Source organism: Grammomys surdaster, unplaced genomic scaffold (genome assembly GCF_004785775.1).
Source record: "Grammomys surdaster isolate TR1022 unplaced genomic scaffold, NIH_TR_1.0 125767, whole genome shotgun sequence".
In the NCBI taxonomy this organism is placed as follows: Eukaryota; Metazoa; Chordata; class Mammalia; order Rodentia; family Muridae; genus Grammomys; species Grammomys surdaster.
Window position 1 is genome coordinate 2,130,233 of NW_021620598.1, and position 12,451 is coordinate 2,142,683.

A 12,451-nucleotide genomic window follows, 5' to 3' on the forward strand; every position below is an offset into this window, starting at 1 on the left:
GCCCGCGCGCGCTCGACACCGCCCAGGCCCCGCCCCCGACGCGGACCCGCCCCTAAAACCTCCCTTTCCCCGCCTCCGACACTCAGGGGCCCCGCCTCATACTCCTAAAACTCCGCCCCTATCTCTGGCCAAGGCTGTGAGTCGTCCCTGGCCCTGCCCCTTCTCCTGGCCCCGCCTACTTCCTTGCGGCCAGCTGCTGCCAACTTCAAACGCCCACCGCGTTCAAACGTCCAACCTGTCGCGTGACGTCCTCCCCATCCCATTCCCATACCTTCCTTGGCCTGCTGACTTTCCCTGCTGCCCGTGTTTTCCGACCCTGAGTCCACTTTCTCCCGACCCTGCCCCGCCCCCCGACCTCCCTCCGGTAGAGTCACGCCTCTGAGCCGCCCCCTCTATGCCTCACTGATTTTGCGCTTTGTCACCGCCCTGTGCATTCCCTGGAGCCTCTAGCACACCAGCTCTGCTTATTTCTGTCTGAACCTTCCAAGTAGGTTCTGCTTAAAAACTTGCTTCACAGAACTCAGCAAGAAGTTACCACCTCCGAAAGGTGGTCTCCTGGGGGCCACGGTGCAGAGTGGGAAGCCTCCGTTTCCTCCGCTGTACACTGGGGGACGGGGTTGGAGAGTTGCCCCCAGTCTTAGCTCCTGTGCTGATTAGGTATGTAGAAGCCAGAGCTGGATAAGATCAGCTTGCATGAAATCCTAATGAAGGCCAAGGTGCAAGTGGGCATCCATCCCTGTGCTAAAAGAGGAAAATCCAGGGAGCAGCCTCCAGAAGCCGCGTTCTGAACTTACTCTGTGGTCCTTTCCCAGGACCGGGGTAGGTGGCCACATACTGCTGGTCTCAGCCAGCTGCATCTCCAGTGTCAAATCCTACAGTCATACTAAGCATAAAAAGTTCTGTCTTCCCTTGCTCTTCACCCTGTCTGGGATATCCTTCTCCCCAGTCTTCTATCTCCTTTGGATCCCAGTGTCCTCAAATGCATTTCCTCAACAACAACAACAAAAAAATTGAAAAACCCACACCTTGCCTGCCCCTCCCATTCTATTTCTCTGCATAATACCCTTACCACCTCCTGACACCACATTGCATAGCTGCAGAAGGTGTCACAGGGAACCAAATCACCCAGCACCGTTTCTTTGGGCTTCCCAGTCAGAATGGTGAGAAGCGATTGTTTGAGCCTCCTCCTGTCTCCTACATTTCGCTGGTAGCTCGAACTAAGACACCATGTATGCCTCAGGCCCGGCTTCTGACAGCTGTATTCCCAGCACCCAATAAATGCAGGCTGTGTGCTGGAGAGTGGAGAGAGGCCTGCCGAGGAAGATTGCCTCTGAGGAACAGCAATAAAGTGGGTTGGGATCACAAGGTGTGGAAACCACTCCAGAGCAGGAAATGGGCAGCTTTGGCACACTGTTCAAGCCTAACCTGGAGATTTGTACGGCTCCCCTGACATCCTTAGGGTAGGGCCTGAGTCTAATTCCATGGTCCTAGGACAGTGGGTACTCAACCTTCCCAGTGCTGGGACCCTTCAATACATTACCTCATGCTGTGGTGAGCCCCAACAATAAATTACTTTCATTGCCACTTCATAACTAATTTTGCTAATTACTAATCATAATATAAATACTTGTGTTTTCCAATGGTCTAGGATGACCCCCATTAAGGGATCATTGAACCCCACAATAGGGATTGAAATGACCCACAGGATGCAAACCACTGTCCTAGAGTCAGGCACAGGAGGGACTTTGTAAAAAGGTACGTACAGAAGGACTTAATGGCCTTTGTCTTCTCTCCCCTGGGCCTGTGGTCCCCATCTGTTAATGATGGTGCAGTGGAAAGGCTGAGGCGACCAGCTGTGAGTCTGGAGAGTTGGAGTTTGTCTGTGAGGATGAGGGAAGGGACTGGCCATCAGACAGCATGTGAGAGGTCTCAGAAACTGGCAGTGGTACCCTTCTTTGCTTCCAGGGAAACCGAATCACTGCCTACAAACCCTTACTGCCAGGCTGTTGCTTGAAACCCTTACTGCTGCAACACCATAATCACCTTTGGGTCTCCCTCTCTTGAGGAGCCTTCTGAGGAGTTTGGCGAAAGCATTGTGTCCTTAGCCAACTTCACAACCCCTCTCTCTCTCTCACGACCCCCACAGAGTTGCCTCCGAAGGGCCACCATTAAATCAATTCATTCCATCTTCCCTGGCATCCTTTCCAGGACAGGTGCCAGAATGGATTTGTTGAATAAATGCACAAACATTGCTTGGGTTTTCTCAATTCTCATCAGTAATATTCAATGTCCACATGCAGACGCTGCTGAGCAACAGGTATGAAATATTTTGCACCGGACCAGAGAGCCATACTTCAGGCTCCAAGGCAGTGTTCCTTGGTCTGGGTGCTGATCACTAAGGACATGTTAAATAAATCAAGTTGACTATGAGTGTGGTTAGTTGCAAGCTGGCTTGCCTGTGCACATCTATAATCCCAGCACTCCAGAGTTGTGGGCCAGTGAGATGGTTCAGCAAGTTAATGTGGCTGCGACCATCTGAGTTCCATATTCAGAACCTGCATGATGAATGGAGGGAACTGTCTCTCACCTCTCATGTATGTTGTAACATGCAACACATGAAAGTATACAAAATAAAAGGAGTGGAGGACTGTGAGTTCAAGGTCAGTCTCGGCCAGTAAGACTTTAAAAGAAAAAAAAAAGCAAAATATGTCAGAAAATCTTGACAATGGCAAATGCCTTGTTAGTCCAACATTATTGGGCTGGACTCTTAACCTACAAGTCTATAGGATAATAAGTGTGTTTAGTTGTATTTAATGTTAATTTGTGGCAAAAAAAAGAGAGAAAACGTGTTATAAATATGAATTCACCTTTGTCCAAGCAGCCTGGGTTTTTTCTTTTGTTCTGCCTTCCACTTATAGAACACACTGAAGAACTTGCCTGCTCTCTGATGCGACATTTCACTCTGGAATACTGAAGCCAAGCTTAGCAGAAACAGAAATCAGCCACAAGTCACTCACTTTAATGGCTCAGTTGCTTGACTTTTCATGTTTCTGCTTGGGGCTTGCCTCGCTGTCTGCCTAGTATACTAGGGTGATGTCTGTGGTTCCATTGTTAGCTCAACCTGTTTGGCCATAATCTTACTCAAAGAACTAGTCAGGACAAATGCCCATGGACTTCTTTCCTAGTTCTTGAGTGGCCAGAGACCTAGAGACATTTTAGGAATGACTCTGGTTCAACTGAGAGCCCCATAGCACCTACCTCTCTCCTTTCACCCTCCGTTTACTGTCTGCACAATGAGATAAGAGAATCTCTATTGTTCTGACCTTACTATCCTGTTGGTCTGTGATTGGATCTCTAAGGAAAAGAAGGCGACCAATCAATTTTTAGGGTAGGCAGATTATAGCCAACCTACCAAGGGTTCTTTTGTCTTCCCCTGAAAATCTACTAAGGGCAAGAGCTTGCTGGATGGTGGGAGTGTGCGTTTACAGCTTCCTGGCCAGATGTTCTTATGACCCCAGGTTCTCCCAGTTGCTCAGAACCTGTTTCTTGTCTTTGAACTCCTCCTGATCTTCTTGCCTTCATCTCCCGGCGCTGAGATCACAAGTGTACACCACCACACAGGCTCCTGGGGCTCTGTTGCATCTGGGAAATTAAATGCAGCCATCCCCAGGTCTCGACTGCAAGGTCTCCTCGATTCAGTTACCCTGATGTACACATCACCTCCCTTCTCTCTTCTGAACCTTTTTTAACATCATGAAACAAGAAAAATATTCTGTGTGTGTATGTGTGTGTTGTATGTGTATGTGTGTGTTCATGTATGTGCGCTCTTGTGCGTATGTATGAATATGTAGCAGGCAGAGGCTGATTTTGAGTGTCCTTCTTCATTGCTCTCTGCCTTATTTTTTGAGACAGGATCTCTCACTGACCCTTAGAGATCACCACTTAGGCTAAACTAGCTGGCCAGCAAGCCCCAGGCATGGGCCGCCGAGTACAGCTTCAAAAACATATGGATTAATATATTTTTAAAAGATTTTATGTAAGCTGGGCAGTGGTGACACATGCCTTTAATCCCAGCACTAGGGAGGCAGAGGCAGGCAGATTTCTGAGTTCGAGGCCAGACTGGTCTACAGAGTGAGTTCCAGGACAGCCAGAGATACACAGAGAAACCCTGTCTCGAAAAACCAAAAAAAAAGATTTCATTTATTTAATGTATATGAGTGCCCTATGTGTTGTGAGCCACCATGTGATTGCTGGGAATTGAACTCAGGACCTCTGGAAGAGCAGACAGTACTCTTAACAGCTGAGTCATCTCTCCAGCCCGGATTAATATTATTTTATTATTTTATGTGTATGTTTTGCCCACATGTATGTCTGTACATCCCATGTGCCTGGAGCACATGGAGGCCAGAAGGTTAGATCCCCTGGAACTGGAATTCCAGTGATGAGCTACCGTGTGTGTGTGTGTGTGTGTGTGTGTGTGTGTGTGTGTGTGTGTGTGTGCTGGGGCTCTGAACTCAGATCCTCCTGCTTGTATGGCAAGCATTTTGCTGACTGAACCATTGCCCCAACCTCTGAAGAATATCACCTACAGTGTTATTTAGAATTCTTCTCCCCTTAAGAGTAGATTTTTCTTTTAATAGCTCCTGCTAAACAGCCCAGAGGGGTCGACCTTACAGTTATAACTAGATGCTCATGCCTTGGTGAGAAAGGAGCCTCAGAGTTTGAAAGCAACACCTCACAGAATTGAGATCAGGAAGATTTGGGATAGCATTATTTTTATAGTAAGAACTTTAACTCAGGACCTCAAACATACTGACAAATGCTCTCCCGCTGAGCTATATATATCCGCAGCCATTTTGGATATTTTTATTTTAAAACAGGGTCTCAAGCTTGGAATCCTCTTCCTTGTTCTAGGATTCTAGGATTACAGACATGAACAGATATACATAAATAAAATCTTTAACAAACAAACAATAATAATACTGTCCCCCCAGAAGTCCTGTATTATCTTGGGTTGTTGTTGTTGTTGCAACAGAATTTGTCTGTGTAGCCCTGGCTGTTCTGGAACTCCCTCTATAGATGAGGCTGGCCTAGAACTCACAGAGAACCACTGCCTCTGCCTCCCGAGTACTGGGGTTGACCACCCCTGGCTAGAAAGACTTTTCTAAAGGCCAAATCTGAAGCTTTCCCTTTTCTACAGGTGGGACCAGATGCTCTGGAGCCAGCTGCCTTCTCCTCCCTGTTATTTCAGCATCTGCATCTGCACAGGTTGCCATCACTCCAACCACGAAGGTATGTTATTTCCTCCTTCTGGACCGTTCCTTACCATCAAGTTCAGACATCATTTTCCTAGGGAAGTGTTGAAAATATGTGACTCAATTCCAGGTCCGGTCTTCCCAGATCCCTAAGAGCCTGTTTCGACCCAGAACCCCTATGTCCTTCCATCACACCATTATTTGGGGTGAAAGGTGAACCAGTGGGAGAGGGTGAGGCGACAGAGAAAGGTAGTTCTTGGGTGTAACTGCTAGGCCCTTGAGGAGCTAACACACAGTGGGCTATCCACAAATGCATGTTGAGTCGGTGAGCAGTCAGACAGGATTGTAGGGGCACAGGGTCCTTGTGCTCACAGGGAAGCACTAGGCTAGGAAACCCTCAAAGTTAAACACGAAGATTTGTCTTTTCAACGGAAGGGTTGTTTACCTGTTTTCCAGCCAGAATCCTGGGGGTGGATGTTGTGGACAGCCTGGTGATCTGTGCTATCAGTAGGGCCAGGGCGTGTACAAATCCAGTCAGACTGTTAAGCTTATCCCAGACTCTTCCTCCTAGCCCTTTATCCTGAGTGTTGTTCCTTGGTCAATAGAAACCATCCCTGGGGTGATGTCACATGCACTTTGTAGCTTGGTGACCTTCATGATGACTGAAACCACATCAGATCCTCTTCTAGACCCTTAAGCTAGAGAACCCATTCCTATGGAAAAGGTCACATGTACTACGCAAAAGATTTGATGTAGTTTCACCTTAAGCTTCATTGAGATCATTGTTTGAAGGAAACTTTTTTTTTCTCCCAAAATTGTACTTAAATGTGCTTGCAATAAACAGCGTAAGGTCAGACTGGAGAAGTTTGAACCAATACCGACTATCTACATCACATTGAGCTGGATTTCCTTCTTGCCTCAATTGACTTTGCTGGCCACAGCACGTGCAGAGACACCCACACTGGATGAGGCCAGAGCTACTGTCACGGGATCATGAAACCCCAGCTGACTGTTGAAAAAGGAATTTTAAGTTAGTTTAAAATCAATAGAATAACAGGAAGCATTAATTCACTAATACAAGTGGTTAGAAATACAGGTCAGCTAACTGGCTAGCCCAAGCCTGCCATAAAAGATGCAGAGCTGGAGAAACAAAGGTCAATTGAGTGTTCCGGGAATCTGTTCCCGTGATATTTGACTTAGGCTCTTCTAGAAAAACTCCCACCAGAGGTCCCAAGGACTTTCGAATTAAATTCAGCCAGATGGTCTCTTGGGTTCCAAGGCCACAGGGACCAGGGCCTGTTCTCCTGAGATTAGTCAAACCTCTGCCCGGGATCTGCTTACATACATTACAGACATTTGAAACAACCAATTGTGTGTGACTGCGCCACAACCTCCTCCCTCCCCCCCCAATCCCCACCTTTGCCTATATTAACCTAAGCTTTTGGGCCTCGAGGTCGATTCCTCTACCTCCTGCGTGAGGCACATATTGGCCCGAAGCTTCGATAATAAAGTACCTGATTCTTGTGATTGCAGCAAGACGGTCTCTGGAGTGTCTTTGGGTCCGAGTCTTTTTGGGGTCTCCCCTTGGGGGGGTCTTTCAGCTGTCAGTGACAGAAGGGATAGTCACCAGAGGGTCAGGCCAGCAGTGATATGTTGTTCTAGCAGGTATGAGAGGCACACTCATGGGGATCCCCAAGATCACAGTCCAGAGTCCCCCTCAAGGACACCTGGCTCCCTGGGTGCTGTGGACCACAGCTGTACTTGGTAGAACAGGAGTCTAAAAAAGCATGCTCGCCTTTAGAAGCTAAAGTAGGCTTTAGCTAAATGAGTGTTAGTATTCTGTCTAAACTCCACCTCCACAGTTATCTGGCAACAGCCAGGTAGGCCTGCCCACTATAAAAGGGGCTGCTTGCCCCCTCCTCTCCTTCTTATCCTCTTGCTTTCTTGATCAATCCCTTGATCTCTTGCCTGTAGCTTCTCACTGCCCCCTCCCCCCTTCCCTTCCCCCTCTCTCCATGTAGTCATGGCCAGCCTCTACTCCTCTACGTCTCTGTCCCCCCACCCCCCTGCCTCTACTACCCTCCTGGCTCCCCTCCCCATGCTCTGAATAAACTCTATTCTCTGCTTTACCGGTGTGTGACTGGTCCCTCAGGGGGAGAGATGCCTCGGCATGGGCCGCTTAGACCTCCCCTTTCCATCACTGGTTTCCTTCCATCATTTCAATGAGCCCTTAGCCTCCTCACAGTTCCCTTAGGAACGACCAGGTCACAGCTAGAGGGGCCAGGACCAGGGTCTGGAGTCATGGTCAGGGTCTGAAGAGAACAAGAAAACTCAGGGACTTGGGTTCAAGTCAAGCTCAGCCTGTCAAGCTTTGGGACTGCCAGCCCCTTCCCTGCCACAGACCTCAGTTTCCCCAAGAGTCAAGGAGGAAGTACACAGAGTGTCCCCTCCTTCTACATCTTGACAGCCAGGAGGAAGAGGGAAGCGTCACCCCTATTCTCCTGACTCCCCAACTGTGAGGGCAGCTCAGCCTCAGCTCCCTCCTTTGCAAAATGGGATGGAAATAGCTCTAGGGCTGTGTGCAGGCTCCATGGGAGGATGTCTGGCAGCCACTGCATGCCTAGACTCTGTGCTTCTATAGTATCTGTAAGACCCAGAACTTAGAGAAATAATTGCTTCATTGTATTCTCTTTTTATGCTATCTGCCTCCTCCCAGCATGTTTTTGAGGGCTGGATGCTGGTGACACTGAGGGGAGTCCCCCGAACCCTTGCAACAGCAGACTGCAACTGCACAAGCTCCAGGCTATGCTTCTCCTAAGAAAACAAACAAGTGCATAAGAGAGGCCACCAGCCCCAGGCTAAGGCAGCAGGTGAGCAGAGTTCTGTGTTACTGGAGTCAGGGAAGGAAGTCTTTCTGGAGAGAGGCTGCACTCCAAAACTTCCAGTTGTACTGGTGGCATTCCTGAAGAGCAGCCGATTGCTCTGTAGCCAGCACTAGACTTTTCCAAGGCCTGGCCACACTGGATCCATCTGCCAAGCTTGGGCAACATAGATGGGTCCTGATTTTACAAGTCCGATTCTGCCGGTGTCAGTGACTCACCCACTGTTTTGAGGAGGCTAATTAAACTCAAGCTTTGAACCCAGCCCTCTCCCCCCCCCACACACACTTCCTCTTCCTCATAAAAGCAGTCAAACCTGTGGAGGGCAGAGGAAGGTTGGTAGCCTTGCAAGGCAGGAGGGGAGGGGTCAGGGACCTGGTGGGGGATGGGGGCAGGGACCAGGACACTATCATCCTGCCTTCCCTGGAATTTTGAAAGGAGGCCAACCACTGTGGGCCTTCCTTCTCAACTCTGCCATCAAAACCAAGAACTTGTGTAGGACCTGTCCTCCAAACCTGCTGCCATCTTCAGGAGTTCTAAGCCTGGTCACAAAAAATGTCACAGCTGAGCTTGTAGATTACTAACATTTTCTCACAGACAGACAGCAGGGAGAGTCATGGGATACTCACCCGAGCGTCCAGCCATCCCTCACAACTATCTATATTCCCCAATTCTTAATTGCACAGGGCTTTGGTGTCTTGGTGGAGATGGGGGAGGGACTGGAGGATATAGGAGAGAGGCACCACTTATTTAAAGTCATCATCTGGCTTTTCTTTAGTCATGTTCCAGGCAGGCTTTTGCTAGGAAGCACCTACAATCCTGCCAGCAACCCCCCTGCCTATGCTTTGTGAGTAACCCCAATAAACTCACAGATGCCCCAGAGTGAACTTTGGTGGCTTCATCAGGACCTTAGGAGGAGGGGCAGATATTAATTGCATCTCCCTCTGGGGGGGGGGGGGGGGGAATTAGAAACAGGACTGCTTCGATGACTGACAGGGTCCCCGTCAAGGGAGTGGCCATCCAGAGCCCAGTGCCTGCCAAGCTTCCTTCTCCAGCCCTGCCTCCACACTGCCTCCTCCTGTCCTTCCTTCTCCAGCCCTGCCTCCACACTGCCTCCTCCTGTTCACCCGCAGCAGTGCTTTTGCCACCATCAATAAAACCAGGTTAGATCCACCCATAGTGGAAGACCTTGAGGCCTCTCCTGTGTGCTGAGAGCCTTTGGGTGCCTCTGACTCTCCCACTCAAGCAACAGGCACCCTCTGGGCACTGGTCTTCCTCCCAAAGAAGGAGGGAGGGCAGAGCTGGTGCTGAAGCTGACCAGGCACAGCCCACCCAGGTGAGGAGGTCTGCCTGGACAAGTGGGCCTGTACCACACAACTCACCCGCCGGCTTCTCTTTAGATTTTTTAGTTCACACAGGACAGTCGTGGGTCACTCAACCACAGAGACATGTGAGAACTGTGTCGCTAGCCACTGAGAGTGCTGGAGTGTACAGGAGTGAACCTAGACGGACAATCACCCCAGGAACTCAGGTAAGCGTCTTTTGCTTGTTTGTTTGTTTATTTGTTTGTTTAAAAGATTTATTTATTTAATGTATGTGAGTACAATGTTGCTCTCTTAAGACACACCAGAAGAGGGCATCAGATCCCATTACAGATGGTTGTGAGCCACCATGTGGTTGTTGGTGTCAGCTATGCCAGCATAGCTGACTCAGTTCCTTAGATCGGCAGAGGGCTGAGAGCGAGAGAAAGAAAGACAAGCAGTCATCTGGTAAAGAACCAAATGCCATATTTTCAACTGCATAGCTCCCTTTTATACTCCCCACAAAACAGGAACACAAACAGGAACAGGAATAAAAACAAGACCAAGGATCAAAACAGGAACAAGGAGACACACTTGGCAGCCTATCACCTAAGTTTGGATTTCTCCTTGAGCAGTCTTCTCAGGGAAATGCATGGAGATGGGGGATCGGGCACAACAGCACAGGTGCAGAGGATGGAGACTCACATGTTGGGAATTGAATTCAGGACCTCTGGAAGAGCAACCAGTGCTCTTAACCGCTGAGCCATCTCTCCAGCCCCCTTGTTTTTTTGTTTTTGTTTTTTTTTTTTTAAAGACAGGGTTTGTCTGTCTTGGAACTCACTGTATAGATCAAGCTGGCTTCAAACTCAGAGATCCTCCTGTCTCTGCCTCCTGAGTGCCCAGCTTCAAGATAAACATGTCTAAGGACAAGGCTGCTGTTGGCACATCATGGAGGATTGGTCACAGTCAATTCTTTTTTTGTTCTTTGGCTCTGGTGCTTTTGTTTCTGAGACAGTCTCATGTCCCCAGGGCTGGCCTCCAGCTCAATACTGAACTCACTGGCAGAAGATGATCATGAAGTTCTCTGATCTTCCTGTCTCTACCTCGCAGGAGTCCAAGGGTTCTTCCTCTGTGATCATGAAGACCAGAGTTGGATCCCAGCAACCACATGCCAAGCTGCCTCAACCTAATGGTGTGTGTGTATGTATGTGCACTCGAGTGTGCATGCGTTCGTTCATGTATGTATGTCCAAGCTCTGCACTAAGGGAAGGAACAGTGTGTCACCAAACAGCTTGGAGTGACTGTCCACATACAGAAAGAATGGACTTCCAGGGCTCAGATGCAATTCAGTGGTATAGTCTTACCAAGCATGCACAAAGCCCTGCGTTCAATTCCCAACGCTACGTAAACCAGGCATGGTGGTGCATGCCCGTCATCCCAGCAGCCAGAAGGTAGAGGCAGGAGAGATGACTGAGTTGTTAAGTGTTCTTGCTCTGTGATCATGAAGACTAGAGATGGATCCCAGCAACCACATGCCAAGCTGTCTCAACAGAATAGGCAGAAGTGTATATGTGGGGAACATCAAACACCCTCTTCTGGACTTCGTGCAAGCACAGATATACACATGCACACACACACACGTACACAGAGAAACAGAGAGAAATATGTACACCCATGTCCCACCCCCAGCACCATGAAAAAATAAGGTCTTCTAGTGGCAGATTAGAATAAACTGGCCCCCAAGAAGATGAAGAAATTATAAACATACGAGAAGAGAGAAACTCAGCATCCTTTAGTATGGGAGCGAGCTGTGTCTGTGACACACACATCGCTGTGTCTGTGACACACACATAGCTGTGTCTGTGACACATCGCTACGCCCACTTCATAGTGTTCAGAAGTCAGACCGAGCGTGGCAAGTGTGGGTGGGTGTGTCGTGAGATTCCTGGGGCTGTGACAAGCTGGCTGTGACAAGCTACCTGCGAACACGGCTTTAAAGGAGGAACGGTCTGTTTTGGCTCACGGTTCCTGAGGTCACACCCACCGCTCACTGCTTTGGATCTAAGGCGGAACATCAGGTGGTGAGTGGGTGTGGCGGAGGCTCCTCTCCACACAGCAACCAGGACCACTCAAAGCAAGTGTAAAAGTGGCAGGGGGACAAAATATCCCACAAGGGCCTGTACCCCTCAACTGTTTCCTATACATCACATACCTCTTTTACCTCCCCAAAGGTCATCTGTGGACATTGCTGCACTGGGACCCATGCCTTCAAAACACAGGTCCCAGCTGTAGTGGGAAAGCATTGGGCCAAATTGGTATTCTCATCCATGTGGGTGGGATGTAAGTGCCCAAGCACTTGGAAAACAACTTGAGGTTTCTTTGTTTTTATTATTGTTTTATGTTTTGTGTTTTTGAGACAGGGTCTGTCTGTGTACCCCTTGCTGTCTTGGAAGTCACTATGTAGACCAGCCTGGCCTCAAATTCACAGAGAGCTAACTGCCTGCCTCCCCAGTGCTAGGATTAACGTTGTAGGCTATAAACCAGGCCTATGATTTAGTTTTTTGTTGTTGTTTTTTTGTTTTTGTTTTTCGAGACAGGGTTTCTCTGTGTAGCCCTGGCTGTCCTGGAACTCACTCTGTAGACCAGGCTAGCCTCAAACTCTCGAACTCAGGAATCCACCTGCCTCTGCCTCCCAAGTGCTGGGATTAAAGGCGTGCGCCACCACCGCCCGGCTATGATTTAGTTTTTAAAGAAAGCTAAACACATCTGCCCCATGACCCAGCCATTCTTCTTGTAGGTTCAGCAAGGCATTTGAAATGTGCACAGCAGTGTCCACTTTTAACTGGTAAAGGAGAAAGTGTCCCTCCCTTGACAGGCAAATGGGTCAACTAACTACAACTGTGTCACCTTACAGTGCAATCCAACTCAGCCATAAGAAGGAACAAACTGTTAATATCATGTAACTATTGATATCACCTAACGAAAAGGATGAATCTCCAAACCATTGCACTGAGTGA